Genomic DNA, 6,596 nt, shown 5'->3' on the forward strand with positions numbered 1-6,596 from the left:
CCTGTCCTGGAACTAGCTCTTGTAGACCAATATGTACTTGTACACGCCAGTGGAGAGCAGAAGGGGCCATTGTATCTTCTGGATCTGGAGTTACAGATGCTTGTTAGCTGCCATCTAGCTAAATCTGGTCCTAACCACTGAGCCGGCACTCCAGCCTGTTTCTCACTTCTGGACAGATCAAAAAGCAGAGACCAGACAGAACCAGGGCTGAGCTGTCACTTCCGAAAGACCCTACTGCCCTACTTCTGCCAGCCGTGTGCCAACAAGGAGGTTCCACAATCTCCCCCAAACAGTCTTACCTGCTGGGGTCCAAGTAGCCAAATCATGAGTCCATGAGAGAACATTCCAGATTCAAGCCATAAGAAGCAGTCATGGGGATGACAGGACAGATCACCCTCTCCCAAACCGTAGCTTTCAATGTGGGACAACAGAGCAGGACGGTCATCCTCCTGCAGGGACCAGTGCTGCCCTCTACTGCATGGAGAGGGGTAGTTACTCCCGACCGTGGGAAAGACAAGGCAACGAAAGGGAGGCAAGAAGAGCGTGGGGGAGAGCGAGCTTGTGGGAGAAACTGCAGGAGGCTATGGGCAGGGATGGAGGCTGTGCATACCTCGAAAATGTTCCAGGCCTCGGACTGTTTAGTTTGTCATCATTTAGAGAAGAAAGAGCTCATGACAGAACACAGGACATGGGCCTTCGTCTTCAGCAATTTAGCGTAGCACCAATAATTAAAGACCCAGAGGCAGAAGTTGGGGCTCAACCTCAAAACTAGAAAGGCAAAGCAGCCAAGCCACTAGAGAAGCCGTACCTCTAGCAAGGCTGGGAGAACACTGGCTCAGCAGACAGCCTCTCTCTCTCTCTCTCTCTCTCTCTCTCTCTCTCTCTCTCTCTCTCTCTCATTAAATATATATTCCCTCTAGTGCTAGGAATAAGGGCATATGCCTCCCTAGTACTGGGATTAAGGGTATAGGCACCACCACTTGGATTTGTTTCTGCATTCATCTTGTGTAGCCCAGGGTGGCCTCACAGAGATTCATCTGACTCTGTCTCCCAAATCCTGGGATTAAAGATGTGTGACACCATTGTCTGACCTCTAGTGGCTTTAGCTTTGCCTCTGGTCTTCAGAGAAGGTTTATCAAAATCCATATAATATACCACTACAACTTAGTAACTGCCCCAGTGACGCTTACAAACAAGTCTCAAAAGAAGAATAACTTTGGTACTATAAAGTCAGTATTCATTCGGGGGATACAACAAAATCCAACACCCAGTAACGTGATGTCAAAAGTGACCCAGCATGCAAAAGGGCAGGATCCTATCCTGACATGAGAGAATACATTAAAAAATGTAGGAACTGTGAGTCCCATAGGGAGATATGCTGGGTGATCCCCCTCAAGGAGACACGCCAGGAGGGGGCGTCATCTTTTGCGACTTTTCATTATGAATGGGAAGCTCATCCTCCAGGATTCCCTGCCATGGGAACAGGTTGGCACAGCACTCAGAGTTTACTTTTTGGTAGCTAAGAAGGCAGCAATGGAGAGTTCACCCTTCCAGGGCAGTGAGCAGATGGAGCCAACTGGCAACAGCTAAGGGCTGTGTCGGGTGTCTGCACTCACAAGCATTTCTTTCCTTTTCTTTTTCTTTATCATTTCTTCTGCCCATGTCCACTTGCGTGGTGGTCTGGGTGGTCTCTTTCTGGAGTCTTAGAAGTCGTCCTTACAACTCAGTTACAATTAGATGCACTGGGTGCAGGGATGTTTATAATGATGTGATGTAAAGACCCCGAGAAGCCTGGTAGAAGAAAAAGCAGCGCCCTTGGTGCTCTCCAGGAAAGGAGCCGTGAGGAGCCAGGTGAAACTTGCTTCGTGGCTTTTCCCAGAGCCCCAACCTTGCTTCTATCTGGCCAGCTTGGATAGCTCTTACTCAGATAAAGCCTTTTATTTATTTCCTCACGCCCCTGACCTTGCTGTTTAACCCAATGGTTACTCTAACTGCAACACTTTCATATATTATTGTAGATAAGACACAGAAACTCAGAGTGTATCACAGAACAAACCAGCAAAGCATTCATAGGTTATGTGATAACATCAAGAAATCCAGTTTAAACAGGACAGTGGTGGCTAGCACTTTTAATCCCAGCACTCATGAGGCAGAGGCAGGTGGATCTCTGAGTTTGAGGCCAGCCTGGTCTACAGAGTGAGTTCCAGGACAGTCGGGGCTACACAGAGAGACCCTGTCTTGGAGAAGAAGGAGAAAAAACAGAAATCCAACTTATAAGTAAACATAGTTCCAAAAAAAAGTCATGACAAAAAATGTTCAAAGAAATAATGACAAAATAATTTCCAAGTATGATGGAAGTTATAAACCCCTGAGTCCAGTAGCCCAACCAAGACAAAGCAAATGAAAATCCTGAGAAGCCTCTGTGGTGGCCTCTGATACCTGCTGATGTAGGCAGAAAGGGTTCCTTTGGTTCTTGGTTTCTCAAGTTTGGCTCAAGGTCAAGCACACACAAGAGTTTGATCTTCTGCACTGCTGAAAAGAAAATGTGAGGCTCAATCAAGGTTAGCTGGGTCCACTGCTTTGGGTCAGGGCCAAGCCAAGCACCATGGCAGTGGGAACTTGTGGTGTTATGCTGTGTCACGGGGGTCACGGGACCCCCCAAACAAGACAGCACAGAGCCGGTATCCAGTGCAAACACATTGGGAGAACGGCCGGAGGCTTCAGGGTGAGGGGAAACTGCAGGCAGGGTGGCACAAGCCTTGGCCCTTGGGGATTGGGTAGACAACTCTTGAATTCATTGGTTAGGATATAGGAGAATTTCAAAGCAGTAGTTAATCAGATACCTACAAGGATGTTTGACACAAGCAGATGTAAACAGATGTTGTTGGGGTACCCTGGTGGGGTCACTTTGACCAAGGCAGACACAGTTTCTTGGGGATGTTTATGACTTTACTGAGCTGCATTCATCCTCCTAGTTAGGTCCTGTGTAAAATGGAGTTCATTCTCAAAATGGAGTTTGTTCTGCTCCTTCAGTGGCAGAGGTGGGCTGCTCACCTCCTAGCAGCCAGGAAGCAGGCAGTGGGAGAGGAATTGGCCTAGGACTACACCCTCTGTGATGGGCTTCCACCAACCAGGCCCCATGTACAGAAGTTTCTAGCCCCTCTGAACAATGCCATCAAATTGCGACCCCACTAGAGGATTAGCCATATGCCGTAATGTCATTCTGGTGGTTCACACCTGTCACCTGACACCTGGGAGGTTAGAGCAGGAGGATCAGGATTTCTGGTCTAGTAAGAGCCTGTCACAAAAGCAAAAGCAGCTGGGTGGGACAGTGCACATCCTTAATCCTTCTTGTGGAAAAGAATATTTGTTTAACTATGTAAAAATGTGCTGCATTTGTTTAATTATATAAAGATGTGTTGATGTTTTACTTTGCCTGCCTAAGGCACCTCATTGATCTAATAAAAAGCGAACAGCCGATAGCTAAGCAGAGGAGGGATAAACAGGGCTGGTGGGTAGACAGGAGAGAAGGAGAATAGAGAGAATAGGGGAGAAAGAAACAGAGATGCCCAGGGCCAGGCAGGCAGGTGCCAGCCAGCCAAGACTCAGAGAAAGCAGTAAAAGTAGGATGTACTGAATGAAAAATAGGTAAAAAGCCCTGAAGCAGAATGTAGATGAAGAGAAACAGGTTAGATTAAGTTATAAGAGCTAGTGGGGTAAGCATAAGATAAATAATAACAAGTCTCTGTGTCGTGATGTGGGAGCTGGCTGGTCACCCAAAAGAAAGCCTGGTACATTTGACATTCACATGGGGCTTGAATTTCCCACCCAGGGCTCCACAGCGAGCACTTGAGCAGCTGCCATGTTAAGCAGCAGCAATAATCTAAGTAAAAATGCTTGCCACAGTGTGGGCACCAGCTTCTAGAGCTGGGCCAGTTAAATGCTGAGATGGACTGAAGGCGTGGCTCTCACAGACCCAAGGAGGGGTGGAGCCAGCTGCCAGAGGTTTGGTTCTTATGGTCAGAAAAGGCTAAAGACACTCAGTAAAGACAGGTCCAGATGTTACAGTAGAAGAGAACAGAAAAAGTAGTTTAAAAATAATAAAGTCTTTAAAGAGACTTTAAAGGGAAAAAGTCATGTAAAGATGGGAAATACACACGGAGTCTGGATCTTGTATGGTGCTGTGTTGACTTTGAATTTCTTGAATACCGATGAGCAAAAGACAGTTGCTGAGAGACATGGGATTGGAAAGGGGGCTGCTGAATTAAACCAGCCTAGATACTTTAGGAATGTCTTAACTTTAAAATAGAATTCAGAAAGTGCATTGCACTGAGGAAGAGGTTATATTTTTGTTTCCACAGGAAATGAAAGATTGGATTCCTTCAAGGTTACTAGAGATAATATTTGATAGGAGAAACCTCCTGAAGATCTTACTGCAAACATTAAGATGTAAACCAAGTAAGTCTACAAGACAGGTAATGTATACTGATTCCTCTGAATGGGAACAGCCTTGAGACTGGACAACAAATGTTATAGCTAGTTTTCCCAGGACTTGACAATTATCTTAATTTTTCAGGGTCTCCTAAAGATGTCAGCACCCCCAGAAAACAGGAAGCAGTCTAGAGATCACATTCCCAAGATGTGGTGTGAGTGGTTTTTGATCATTTGGTTGATTATAGATGTTTGTCATCATTTAGTAGGGGTATGGAAATATAAGATAAAAATACAACTATTAACCTCAAATATTTTACATTGGCATGAATTTTGTATATTAATACAAATTTAAGGTTATTTTTGTTATACAGTATATGTTTCTACATTTGTTTAAAGTATTGTACTTATGCATCTCATTTAAAAATGTAATGTGTAATTAAGAAATGTAGGTTAGTAGTCACCTATAATAATCAAACTTGTAGTCATATAGATATGTTTTCGAGGTTAAACACAGATATAATTTTGATAGAAAGGTGATCTTCAAACACTTCAGAGACCTACAGAACATGGCATTTAAAATGTTTACTAGCCTAAGGCTTTTTATGACAGTGAGGCATGTCAGCTCCTGGCAGCACCAATCTACTTCTTAAGAGGATGATGGGCATTGAAGAACCTCCATGTGGAGTTCACTTTCATTGTAGAAACTGCTCTTGCCTTGACTGCTGATAGTATGCTGTACAAACTGGACATGCAGGACACAAAGGAAAAAGACAATTAAACTTTGCCAAGACAAAGTGGGACAGTCATTCAAAATTCCTGCTTCATAGAAGAGTCTGACAGATGTTCTAGGTCTAGAGACCAAAGAACAGATTCCCAATGTTGCAGAGGAACCTTGGGTGACTGTCCAGGCCAGATGTCTCTGTCAGTTCTATAGTTTTGGGAGCTGCTTGCTCTCCACTTCATGTTTATATGATACTATTGTGTCCTTCTGGGGCTTTGGATGGAGTTTTGAAGATGACATAGCTCTAGTTACAGCTTTTCTTACTTATTATAGAAGGTAAATTAGGTACAAAACTTTGGACTCACCAAGATAGGATAAATAATGCTGTGTTTTCTCTGAATTTGCCAAATACAACTGGATATTATAAATGTAATTCTTGTTTGATAATTGTTCTTATTGTATATAGTTTTACTACATTAAAGTTAAAACCTTTCTTTTTTATTTAGACAAATGGGAGGAATATTATAGAAAAATATATTTGTTGAACTATATAAAGATGTATTGCATTTGTGTTGCAGAATAATTGTTTAACTATGTAAGGATATGTTGCATTTATTTCTGCTATTCATTTATTTATTTCTAAATCTATATTGTTTTTGTTTATGCTGCATTTATTTAATTATGTAAAAATGTGTTGTTTTTTTTACCTTCCCTGCCTAAGATACCTGATTGGACTAATAAAAAGCTGAACAGTCAATAGCTAGGCAGAGGAGAGATAGTCAGGGTTGGGTGTAGAGAGAAAAGGGGAGCTGGCCAGCTAACAAGTTGGGGCCCATGAAAGCCAGACATGGCAGAAGCAGGGAAGCAGGATGTACAGTACCTAGATGAGGTAACTCAGCTTCAGGAGAGCACATAAGTCAATAGAAACATGTTAATCTAAGTTAAAGAAGAAAGCTAGCTAGAAACAAGCCTAAGCTAAGGCTGAGCATTCATAATTAATACTAAGTCTCTGTGTCATGATTTGGGGTCTGGCTGTCTAAGAAAGCCTGCTAGAAATCCTAGCACCAGAGAGGCAGAGGCAGGAGAATCTCTATAAGTTCAAGGCCAGCCTGGTTCTATAGAGTGAGTTCCAGGCCAGCTGGGGCAACAAAGTGAGCCCCATTCTAGAAAAAGAAAATGAAGAGGAGGAGGAAGTCATTGCACTTCAATATTAGGAAAGATGCCTTGAAGGTACCTCAGGAGTTGGCCAGACCTAGACTCAAGAAGGTTGGGGTGAAAATTCATTTGGAAGATGTTGTGTTGAGAAGGGTTCCATACTGCCCTATGACACTGGCCGGATTGCCCTATGGTGCTGTTCTCTGTCATAAGGCCATGCTGTCCTGTGTCATAAGGCCACGCTGTCCTCTGTCATAAGGCTGTGCTGTCCTGTGTCATAAGGCCA

This window comes from Microtus ochrogaster, chromosome 1, assembly GCF_000317375.1.
Source record: "Microtus ochrogaster isolate Prairie Vole_2 chromosome 1, MicOch1.0, whole genome shotgun sequence".
Taxonomy (NCBI): Eukaryota; Metazoa; Chordata; class Mammalia; order Rodentia; family Cricetidae; genus Microtus; species Microtus ochrogaster.